General features: G+C 49.2%; 1 protein-coding gene across 3 annotated transcripts in view; it reads left to right on the top strand.

Moving 5' to 3' along the window:
• Positions 1–12,500, top strand: part of LOC125953941 (atypical protein kinase C) — a 114,468-nt gene that overhangs the window by 43,930 nt on the left and 58,038 nt on the right. The gene's annotated exons all lie outside the window — the stretch shown is intronic.

Here is a 12,500-nt window from a genome sequence, read left to right as displayed (position 1 = left end):
ATGGCGCATGGCCTTTGGTCGAACCGGAATAGAGACGAGAATGAGAGCTACTATCGCGAAGCGAAACGAGTAGTGCAATCCGCGGTTCTACTCACAATACTAGCCGGCTAGTAGCTTCGTCCAGAAATGCACATTTACGGTGTCCGGGGCGTCGTTTCATGTTGTTGTTCGCGTAGGTTGGAGGGTGGGCTGCGCGCGGCCTCTTAACGTCTGTTGTTAGCTCGTTTTTGGAGATATATTGAGAAGGAAGGCTTGTACGCTCCAGTGAAGCGTTACCGAGATCCTTGCGTGTTCAGGATTCAGCTGCTGGTCAATACTGTTCATGTGAGCGCCGCTGTAAGGTGTTCCTACACACGCACAACATTTTCGATGGGATAACAAAATTTTGATATCGCAATGAAACGCCCTTACTTTAACTGGTGTGTCATAGCGAAACGAAAGTAGCTCAGTTTAGCTCAATTTTCTACATTGAAACACACAAACAATAACCTAAACAAATAAAACATACATTTTTCCACAAAAGAACTTGCTCGATGCTGTTCCATTAACACACATCACAGCACTGCAGTGTAACCTGCAACGTACACAGCTGTTAACAAATCCTTCTTGCTTGCGTTCAACCTGTCAAAATCAGCTGTGGTCACCGTACAAAAAGTAGTTCTTTTGTTGTTGGTGCGGGGCGAATGGTTTCGGGAAAAAATGTTTTCCAAAATAAATTCTCTAACATTTCAATTCCGAAGCCCAAATCCGGCGGATGTACACGACCCCACGAGTTTAACGCATTGAACACGCACCAATGGCACCGCACCGTGACAATAGCGGATTTGTGCTTCAATTATGTCACGTTACAACCGAATCGCGTTGCAGCTTTTCGTCCTGTACGCAGCTCTCGAACGGCAAATGGTATGGACGGACACAAAAGACATAGCCAAGCGTACAGGAACAATCCACCACGGGGTTTGCAGCAATGCTGCGCGGATAGATCATTAAATAGAGCGAACAAGTGTTAGCCACGCAGCGTGGCATACGTGGGCTTGACTAGGAGCTTACGATCATGCGTCGTGTAGGCGTATGATTTGGATGCTGGCTCCGGTTGCTTGGCCCAAATCCGTGTGTTCACTGCTCTATTCACCGCCTGAACGCTTTCTGCTCCGCTGATCCGTTAATCCATCGCATCCAACGCACATGGACGCACGCTGACCGGGCTCCCCGGTAATGGCGACCGACCACCCCCCCCCCTTCCCCCCCCTCCCCCCCGTTGGCCAGAGATTTTGGAGTTGGAGTTCGAAGTCGAAAAATGGGAATCCCTGTGCTGTGTTCCGCCTTTCTGCGGGTTGTTGCACTTGGTTCGGTGCGTGTAATGGTAATGCTTGGCAATGGCCGCCTACCACTACCGGTATGCGTACCCATTGATTGGCCCTTCTCTCGGTGGCTCTCCTCGATGCTGGATTTCTGTTGGGTTCACAGGATTTTATGCACTCTGGCATACGCGTGCGTGTATCTCTCGATGGCTATGGCGTAACAGCAACAATTGGCTGGTTAACATGGTAAACAGAAGTGCTTGGTGGTGGTGGTGGTGGTCCTGTGGCCATCCATTAGCCTCGCTTCCTCCTGGATGCTGAATTTGCTCGTTTTTCTTCTTTTGGGACACTTCAGGATGGTACGCGCATAATGGCAGCCAGCACAACGCCAGCACATTGAGATCCTGTAAAAGTGTGTTTCGAGGCTACCAGCACTTTTCGGTCTGTGCCGGTAGTATGAGGTCAGAGGGATATTTTTTTTTCTTTTCATTTCGTGTGGTTGACGAGAGAAGCTCATGCTGCTAATGCTGGTGCTGCGCTGCTACGGGTGTGCTATGTTTCAGGTCGTTTGATGTGTGTGGAGAGAGAGGATCAGTTTTGCCAAACGATGTGGTTATGCCATCGGACCATTGTTCCTTTTCTGTGGCCTGTGGTTATACTTTGTTTTAGGCGAACTGTAGATTGTTTTTACGTTTCAACAGGCCTCGAATTTTTATTAAAAATTTGAATGATTTTGGAATCGATTTTTCATCCTTTAGGACCTTTTCTTTGCCGGAAATATCTATTGGATCAAATAAATCATTCTTTTTTTGGGATTCTTTTGGGATTGGGTGACGAAACCAGTGAAGGCTACTTTAGTTTTTCGTAAATGTCAACTTAGAGTGCAAGTTATCGTGTATTCGATTGCTTTCAAGTTGCGAGATGCGAGTAATGCTTGATGCGTGATTTTTGAAATGGCTGCATCTTTGTTCGATTATTAAAAAAAAAAAATCACAAAATTCTTGAAAGTATCACTATTAAGAAAAAAAGACATACTTTAAATGTGTTATGCTGCATGCAAATCAGCATTAGATATAAGCATGTAACAACATAACTTACCATCTAAATGTGAATCGAAACCGATTCTTAAAATTAATGAGTTCGGCTTCAGTTTCCGTTCCAACCGATGACCCCTTTTCAGGGCAATTTTCCACCCCAATCATCCCCCCGCCCCTTTGCTACACCCCTTCATCGCCATCCTTTTCCTTCGGAAGACGTTCAAAGTGAAGGAAAAGAAATGTTTCGTTGTGGGAAGTTTGCGGAACCGCAACGATTCGTGCTCGGCGTTATGACAAGCAATTGTCGCCTCGTTAAACGTCAGTCAAACCAAACCGACCGGCGGCCCCTCCCCCCCCCGCCGCTCTTTCCCTCCCACCGTTTGCCCCTTACACATTCCCACGTTCGCTTCTGTTTGATGGATTGGAATATTGGCAATTTTTATCTTTCTATGTTTTGCCTCCGGTATTTCCGCGTGTCACGCCAACCCACCCGCCCCTCACCACGCCACCACGCTGACCATCATGATGGTGAGCGCGTGACGGTCGTTCCAACCCCCCCCCCCCCCCCGGACAAACACACACACACACACACCCCGTGCACAATCTCGGTTCGCACATCTCTATTTCAGCGGCAGACCCCTGTTTCAGGCCATCGTGTGCCATCGTCCCACTTCCGTACCGCGGCGTGTGAAATATTCAAATTTTATTGATGGTATTTGTCGTCTCCCCCGCGTCTCTAACGTGCGATGGCGTTTGGGTCCCTTTCCTTGGTTCGGTGAAGATGATAGGAAGGAATGGGTGGCTGGTTGGCTGGCTGGCTGGCGGTCTGGTTGGGATGGTGGGAATTCCGGGAATCGACAACGCGAACGAGAAATCCCGCCGCAAGAAAAGGCAGACCGGGAATTACAAAAGACATTTTTATTCGTTACAGTCAATTTACGGAGAACCGGGCTCAGTACGGCGTCTTGTGTGCCTGTCTGCGAGGAATCTGCGTGTTTTTTTGTGTGCGCCACTCACTCTCTTCGCTCACTCTCGTTCAACGCTGGGCAACTGCAACAAGACGTTAAGTGACGTAAAGAACCCGGTGACGTGGCAGCAGTGGGCAATGGTGGGGACGATGGGTTGGAAACAAATTTTCATCCTCAAAGTCTTCTAACGGTTTGAGTACGCGACGACGCGAGCATGGCCGGGTGTGGGCCGTGTGCTTTTTCGATTTTTTTTGTTTCCTTCTGGAAATATGATCCCCACCGAAAATTGGTGTGGAACTCGGGGCAATTGGGCGTTTTCCGTAACAAAAATGAGAAACCTCGACCCAGGGTATGTGTGTGTGTGTGTGTGTGTGTGTGTGTGTGTGTGTGTGTGTGTGTGTGTGTGTGTGTGTGTGTGTGTGTGTGTGTGTGTGTGTGTGTGTGTGTGTGTGTGTGTGTGTGTGTGTGTGTGTGTGTGTGTGTGTGTGTGTGTGTGTGTGTGTGTGTGTGTGTGTGTGTGTGTGTGTGTGTGTGTGTGTGTGTGTGTGTGTGTGTGTGTGTGTGTGTGTGTGTGTGTGTGTGTGTGTGTGTGTGTGTGTGTGTGTGTGTGTGTGTGTGTGTGTGTGTGTGTGTGTGTGTGTGTGTGTGTGTGTGTGTGTGTGTGTGTGTGTGTGTGTGTGTGTGTGTGTGTGTGTGTGTGTGTGTGTGTGTGTGTGTGTGTGTGTGTGTGTGTGTGTGTGTGTGTGTGTGTGTGTGTGTGTGTGTGTGTGTGTGTGTGTGTGTGTGTGTGTGTGTGTGTGTGTGTGTGTGTGTGTGTGTGTGTGTGTGTGTGTGTGTGTGTGTGTGTGTGTGTGTGTGTGTGTGTGTGTGTGTGTGTGTGTGTGTGTGTGTGTGTGTGTGTGTGTGTGTGTGTGTGTGTGTGTGTGTGTGTGTGTGTGTGTGTGTGTGTGTGTGTGTGTGTGTGTGTGTATGCATGCGTAGGCGTTCTCGGTGACCTCGTTCACCGGGTCGCTTCTTCTGACCATCAGACTGGCAGCACGGGCACCGTACCCGTAGGGGTCTTTGGGCGTGAGCGTTTTGCATCCGAAAAATGATAAATCATTCCATTCCATTTGCGTAGAGCCAAGCACACTCGCTCGCTGTTTTTGAAGGCCTAGTTTGATCGCTGTCGCCGTCCCGGGGCCCAACTGACTGTGATCGCAATTCGGGCTTCTGGAGGTGGGGCGCAGGGTTCTGGCTTGGATTGGTTTGGATAGGATTGCTTTCCTTGCTGGTATCTTCACGGCCCACGGTACCAAAGCGTGCCAAAAACACACACACACACACACATACGCTTTACGACGAATACGCGGTGCAGAGCTCCTGTGTGACAGGAGCTTTCTTCTTCGCAATCGTCATGGTGAACAATCCAAAATCCATGCCCGGTGTTGTGTGTATGTGTGGTTTCTTTTGCGTGTCCCTTTTCCCACTGTATCCATCGCTCTGAAGCGCTGGAGCTCCTCCATTTTGTATTCAACCGGACGAGATTTGGTTGAGCAGAACAACAACAACTGCGAGCCGCGAGTACAGAAAAGATCAAACAAATATTGCAAAATTCTGCGAACAGGACGTGTATAGTAGGCGGAGGAGGGGGGGGGGCCCTCTTGTGGTCGTGAATTATGGAAAGTTGTGTTGTTTGTTTTCCTTTTTATGGCAGCGGCCGCGAGCCGCGGTTGACGTATCCTTTTGACGAATCATGGTTTTAAAAGAACAGAAGAAGAAAACATTTCAACTGTCGTTTCGCCTCGTCACCGTTTGTCCAATTGGAAACGCGTGGGAGTGGAAAGGAGCCAACAGAGAACTCTCTACGTCATCGTGTTCCTCGGTTCGCTGTTTCGCTCTGTTTACGGCCAAGCTCTAATGTTCAGGATCCGTTATGCCGATAATAACTTATCGCAAGCGCATCCCTTTGAAAACTCGCAAACCTTGATAAACAATTGATAAACACTCGGTGGTCCAATAAATCAATCTCGATTTGCCGCGTAACGGTACGAATTCCGCGTGATTGCAAATTGATTCATTTTCATTTTGCACCGGGCTCTTTCTCTCTCGCAGGCACAATATTATTGGGACCACCGGGACCATCCCACTTTGTAGTGGTTTGGCAGCACGATTTGCGATCGAATTATCGGGTTCTTGTCGGAGGAAAATTGGAATATATTTACTCACGCAACTCGTACTCGGTCTCGGTCGCTCCGTGCTACAGTTTCTGTGTGTTGGAGACCATCATCATTCAATTCCGTGTGGCTTGAAAAGCATCGCATATCGCGAGCTCAGTCGACCGGCTGTGCCGCTTTACGGGCTTTGATTAATTTCAATTGACCATTAATTATTTTGAAGCATAATTTTATTATTTCACCGATCATTCATCTTGCTGCGCTGGCTCTCCAGCGGCAAGAGATAGAGATTCACGCGCGCACTCCATCGATGGACTCGCCGGGGAAAAAAAACCCGTCGGGTGGGGTGACCACTACGGAGAAAGAATGAACCACCGTCATCTCGGGCCACGGGCCATCAATTTTCGGTCGTAGCGTTCTCTTACGGTGAAAGGTGTGGCCCTCCTACAATTCCACTGCCCACACCAGCCTGGACCAGTAGTAGCACTAAATCAAGCCGTTGTTCTGACGCACTTGGACCGAAAGCTCCCAACAACTCAAAAGATAGGTTTCGAGGGCGAAACGCTGGCAGGAAAGGTGAAAAAGTGGCGCCAAAGGCTGAACCGGCACCGCCTCCCTTTGGCTCGAAAGATGGCCATTACCAATAAATTATGTCGTACCGGCGGCGTCGGCGTCGGCGGCGTCGGCGTCGGCGGCGGCAGCGGCACCGTTCACCGTTCACCGGTCTCACCCAGATGACCATAATTCGCCCGTGGCTCTGACCAATAATTCACGCCGCGGTGCTGCTAATCAGATGGGTTTGGTTTAACGTTATTTGCGCTGAGGTCCCAGTCAGGCCACTCCCCCCCACCCTCCCACCCGCCTCTGGCAGTAAAGCTGTGATGAGATTCAACCACCGGCCCTTGTTTGCGGTTTTGCAATAAGCTTACCGATAGAGGAGGCGTAACTACGGATAGTGATTCGTTGTACTAAATGTAATTGTACTAACTGTTATAAATGATCCCGTTTTCGTTTGATTTTTTCGTGTATAAGTTACTCGAACAATTCGAAATTCGACGTCTCTTAAAGCGACGGATTCTTAAATAAATATTTGCTTTAACAACCGAACACCCCGAACTGGCAACAGCATGGCGCGAGTTCATCACTAAATTGCACAGCATTAAGACGTTCGGTCAGTAACGGTGCGGTCAGCCATCGGGTGAGGTGTTTATTTCTTCACGCGCGCACTCCATCGATGGACTCGCCGGGGAAAAAAAACCCGTCGGGTGGGGTGACCACTACGGAGAAAGAATGAACCACCGTCATCTCGGGCCACGGGCCATCAATTTTCGGTCGTAGCGTTCTCTTACGGTGAAAGGTGTGGCCCTCCTACAATTCCACTGCCCACACCAGCCTGGACCAGTAGTAGCACTAAATCAAGCCGTTGTTCTGACGCACTTGGACCGAAAGCTCCCAACAACTCAAAAAAAAACTCCTCAGGAGCGAGAGGAGGGAAGGATTCCTTTGCGGAGCAGTGCCAGCGGAACAATATAATTGATGGATGAAGCAAACGTTATGCTGTTGCTACTGTTGCTGGCTCTTTTCGTTGCTGTCGATGGTCAAGATGTTTTTTTTTTATTTTATCTTTTTTTTCGTAACGACTTACCTTCATGATGGCGTCGATAATCTGTTTTGGGCCGGACGGAAAAGAAACGGACTTTAAGATGCCTGTTCGTTTCGTGGCGGGGAGGGAAAATCGGTTCCAAAATTCATCATAAGGGTTTTTGGTGGGGAAAAAGGGACGATCTCATCTAATATGTTCCACAGTTGATGAACGGCTCTTCTTATAGCCTTTATCTAATTTGCTAATCTGCTTTACGTTTTCCGATGGTTAATAGTTTTGTTTCTTTATGTTTCTAACTCTAATTAATCTGTTTTTCTAGTTTGCTTTTCAGTTTTCTTACCAATTTGTTAGGTTTATTTGCAATTTATTCTGTCCCCTTGTTTTCTTTCCCTTTGCATTCATGGTTTATCATTCTTCTAAGCATGTACCACGTTTTGTGTTTAAAGACCATTTGTCATTCGGCTATCCGTTAAGCACTTTTCTCAAAAATAAAACCCCTCACGGTACTTTCGCTTCCTCGCAAGACTGTCTACTAGGACACCTACCTGGCAGATGACGCAAAAAGACGTAAAAAAAAATGGAAAGAAGATACGACAATCCCGCTGGTGGGCCGCGTTAGGTAACCGCCGTATTCTTCAACCGCTCCCCCGGGGGAAGGTCTGCTGTGTTGTGTGCGAGCACGGAGCTCGGTGACGCTCGCGGCATTCGTAATTTATTTTTCCCTCGCCACAGCTGACTGACGGATGTCAGCGAAACCGAGAGACGCACCGTGTAACAAGCGGGATTCTTTTTTTTATTGTTTTTCTCTCTCTGTCTCGTCCTGCGGTTTCATTTGACGGTGCGAGAACGAGTTTTCCCAGATGAAAACCTGCCGTCCCAGTCGCGCGCTACCAATGACGCCGCCGCCGTGGTGCGGATGGTTTGAGGACACACCTTTCCTTTGGTGTGGCCACAAATTTGCACTTCCATCACATCACGCTCCGGACACCTGGCTGGCATCCTGTCTACCTGTCCCTCCTCCTCTTCTCCTCCCCATCGGGGATGAATTCATCTTCGCAATTGCACCCTGATTTATGGATTTTATTTTTCCTTCACGCGAACCCGGTTGCTCCGACAACGAGGCGGCTGGCTGGGGTCCTCCACTGGTTCACTGGTCCACTGGCCAGTGCCAACTAGCGCCCTGGCGCACTTGGTTGGTTTTATGTTCCATCGGCCATCGCCCAGCGTATCGGTGTGCCGTCCAGCTTGGCAGCGATAAAAAAAAGAAGGTGCTCCTCCACGGTCGGTGTCGTGGGTGTCAAATTCTTCATCGCCGATCCTTACGCGGGCGCTCTGTGTGTGTGCCTCTCTATGGTGCTGTAAAAAAGGCGACTAACCCTGCGGTGTTGTACCGTGCGATGGACCATCGTGGTTGTTGGGTCGTGGAAGCGATAAAAACCGGGAAGAGAAAAAAAAACCAACCGAACCAAAGAGAAGCAGTCATGACAGGACGGGCGGCGTGCATTGTTCGACCGCGACCGCTGGAACCACCCTCGAGCTGCTCCTTCCTCTACCTGGCCTGTGCTGGCTAAAATTTACGATCTTTTAATGCGCTTTCTGCTGGTGCGCGGCGAACGACGGCGACGATATGGCCACGCTACTCGCACCATTTTTGTGGTTCGCTTTTGACGCCTCTGCTGTTTACTTTCTAATCCTTTAAAATCCCTTTGTAACAATTGCGCGTCCTGTGCCGCTGTGGGTGTGTGTGTGAGTGTTGGGATCCTTCCCAATGGCTGTGTCCAGTGGATTACAGTGTGGCTTCGTAGCGCACGGTGAGCCTGTCAAAATGGTGGCTACAGCTCCAGCTAAACTAGCGGTTCGTTATGATCAGGGGGAGTGCGAATCCTCCATTTTTTTTCTTCCTTTAGTCCACCTTCGTTCACCACAGAAAGGGATGAAAAGAAGGGATCCACCATTCGACCGATGGTAAGGACCGAGAACCGGGTCCGGGAGACTAATAATAATTGTAAATGGACACCGAGCAGCGCTAGATGATTCACCAGCGCCATCACGATGGTTGGTGGTGGTGGTGGTGTCCTGTGAAGGATATTTCTTTTCGCTTCTTGCTCAGCATCGGTCCGGTGTGTTCGGCGCCGCCCGGGGGGGGGGGGGGGGGGGGGGGGGCCTTCGCCCATGGCGGCGACCACGGAGTCAATTCGTTTCGTGTTGGAGTCAATTTGGAGACGATTAATTTCGCTGATGGTTGTTTTTAGCTGGATGAGGTTTTCTCCGTTTTCTCTCTCACTATCTCTCTCTATCTCTCTGAGTCGATTCGGTCTTTTTGGTGCTTCTTCTGGTGGTCGCCGGAAAAAGGAGGCGAAAGGAAGATTTATGTATTCTATGATGTTTGAGGCAAAACAAAGCAGCAGCAGTAGCATAGAATGGGACGCTACCATAGAGAGACACGCCGTACATTTTGCGTCCAGCGTCCTTTATATGCAAAAAGGGGATCCCATTGTCCGGCGGACATCCATCGTTGTCCATCTTGCTCCCCGCTGCTCTGCTTATGTATTATCTTGATGAGAAGAGACCCTCTTGTGTGGGTATGTTTGTGTTTGTGGCTCCAGTTTTGTTTATGTTCTTCGTAGGCCACAGCGACGAGTCCTGTTTCGCCTGTTCCGAGAATTTATTTGTTTTCGTCCTCTATGTTCTCGGTGCTGCCCACGTTTCGGTTGGCCAACTTTTGTTGACGAAAATGGTGAAAATTGCTTTTAAGCAATGAATTTTCATTTACTGTGCTGGTGGTGTATTATTGTGCACAGTAGGAGCACAACGGTACGTACGCGCTGGCTCCATTGCTTGTAGTCCATGCTTGCTTTGCTTGCTCGTGAAGTGCTAGCCAACGGTGCAATCGCTACGAAAAGGACCATTGCACACACCCATACGCGGTCGGTGAAGCGCGCATGATAAGGATCGATTGCTTCGTTCAGTAATGGGAATGGCAAAAAAAAACAGAAAAATAAAGGGAAGAAAAAGGGACCAAGCAAGAGAGAGAAAGAGAGAGAGAGTAGGATAGCACCAGCAGTTAGCCGCTTTATGCTCGACTGTTGTGACAATAAAATAAGTTAGAGAGTAAATAAATTATACCATTGAGCAATAAATTTTCTCGCGTGAAAAGGTGCAAATGATTTCAAAAAGAAGAGGAGAAAAAAAAGAGGGGAAGAGCAAATGGGGGGAGTTGACGCCGATGTATTTCTTTATTCAGGATATTCCATCCAGAACGTCGCTGTCATTTGGGGCCGGGCAAGTTCACTCTTTATTCGGCAGCCGTGTGGCGGTGTTGAGTGGCTGCTCTCTCCAGTCGAATTGGCGCTCCAATTTTGCGTGCAGATAACGATCGTACCGGGGGATGGCTACCACCCTCCCTTGGGGGGAAGGTTGCGTGATTTGATTGAATTAATAAAATAAAAAAATATTCCAATTCGCGGGATTTTTCCCCTAGGTGCGATTCATAATTAACTTGTTGGTGGTCCGCTTGTTGGTTGTATTCATCAAACGTTTCGTTCGTTGGTTTGGTTCGCAGACAACATTCGGTTTCATTACACATTTGTTTGCATTTCATAACTTTCGTCGAATGATTTCTTGTTACTCAACGATGACTTACTCAATCTGCTTTTCTTTTCTTCTATTTTAGGTACGTACTGACGCCCCTGCCTTGCATACTGAAGCCCTGACACCGATTACCAATTGGTTGGCAAGTGTTTAACGGTATATCCTTTCATTTATGACTCCAACTCCGTCTCTCCGACTTCATCGCACCTCGGATTGATATTATAGCAGTGCTGTGTTTACTTTAAAATTGGATTATCTTCGTGCAACTCCGAGTTGCAACCAACCTGCCAGATTACCTGCCCACTATTGTCTGGCCACTGCAAACACTGTCGTGCGGTCATTTTGCATTTTCATTGTATTATGGCTTCCACCAACACCAGCACCACCACTGTCCGTCCTGTCTGTCCCAAGGAAAACCGGCGACGGAAGTGGCGGAAAAAAACGGAAGGAAATGACTAGTGACTGGTGCGATTCGAAATCCGGAGGCCCCCCTTCTGGCCACCCTCCGTTTTTGCGCCTCTTTCGCTACTCGCGCAAAGCCTTGGCCGCCGGGTCTATTGTCCTGCTTCATTGGTTCGCCGGAATCGTGACCGTCAACGGTGGCGAAGGGTGGCCAAAGGGGCGCCGACGAAACGGAAAACTCTCGCTCCTACACTACGGACCACCTGGCCCAAGAGGAGTGGTGGGATTCACGAGGAGAGTGGCCTTTCTTTTCATTTCGCTTTCCACTTCTCGCTCGGACTCGGACGATGATGTCGCTGGATGAAGTGGTTTCGATATTATCGCTTCCTGTTTGGCGGCGAAAGAGCCGGCCGGGTGGACTGCTTCAGGTATGCTGCTGCTGCTGCTGCTGCTTGTGGCCGTTGAAGTGAATGAACGGCGCGGTTTCAAGATAGCAACGGTGGGCGCACTTAAAGTGGTTGCTAATTTGAGGACCATTAAAAGGGCAGACCTTGGCAGCAAGCTGGTCGCGCGATTCGGGCTTTTGATTTCCCGAGAGTGTCATCTGTCACACTGCTGCTCAGCTTCGTGGTATTGCTTGAGTCAAGTGATTAAGGATCTTGGCGCTTTTCACGACACGCTGCACACCGGATCGCATCGTCCGAAGCAATTAAATTAATCATTTCGTTCCAGGTCGGCTGCTAACGACTTTCTCCCGGGAAACCGGGTTGGATTATTTGGAAAACTGTTCCGCGTCTCTTCCGCTGCCCCTCGGAGTCTTTAATGATTTCAAAACTTATCCCTCCAATATTGACGTGTGCACTTCCCGTGCGCTTTCAAGCGCCCTTGATTATGCATCGTTTGTTTAGACAAACAAGTCGTCGTCGCCGTCATCGTCTCAGATCGGAGGCTTGCTGCCTGCATCAAGTAGAGAGGCCTTCGAGAGAGCACGTCCTCTAATGAAGGTGCAAAGCGACGATAACTCCATCCGCGAGCGGTCGATCGATGCATCACGATCCAGCTGGTAGAGGAGGCCGGCTGCCAGAGGAAAATGGTTCATTAAAATTTCCTGCGTCTTCGTGGCGTTCTCGCCGGCGGTAAAGGCTGAAATCCCATGAGCCCAGCCTTTCAATCAAATCGAGTCGAGGCTCTACAGTTCGATTTGAGTCTTCGCATCGCCGGATGATGCACGATATTTCCGATACAAATCTTACCCGAGCAAAGACGGTGGCTCCTTTTCGACATAGTCGACGTCTTCTGCTCGGGCTATTTGTCGGTATCCAGGGAGTGTATTGGCATACCACGATGTGTGATGTGTGAATACTACAGTGAAGGAACAGGTAACTCTACCCCGTCTTTGGGTAACGATCGAAGAAAATGCCCGGAGTGTTGGGGGAGGTGTT

This window comes from Anopheles darlingi, chromosome 3 (genome assembly GCF_943734745.1).
Source record: "Anopheles darlingi chromosome 3, idAnoDarlMG_H_01, whole genome shotgun sequence".
Taxonomy (NCBI): domain Eukaryota; kingdom Metazoa; phylum Arthropoda; class Insecta; order Diptera; family Culicidae; genus Anopheles; species Anopheles darlingi.
The sequence above is the reverse complement of the archived record's forward strand: the minus strand, read 5'-3'. Positions and strand labels throughout refer to the sequence as shown.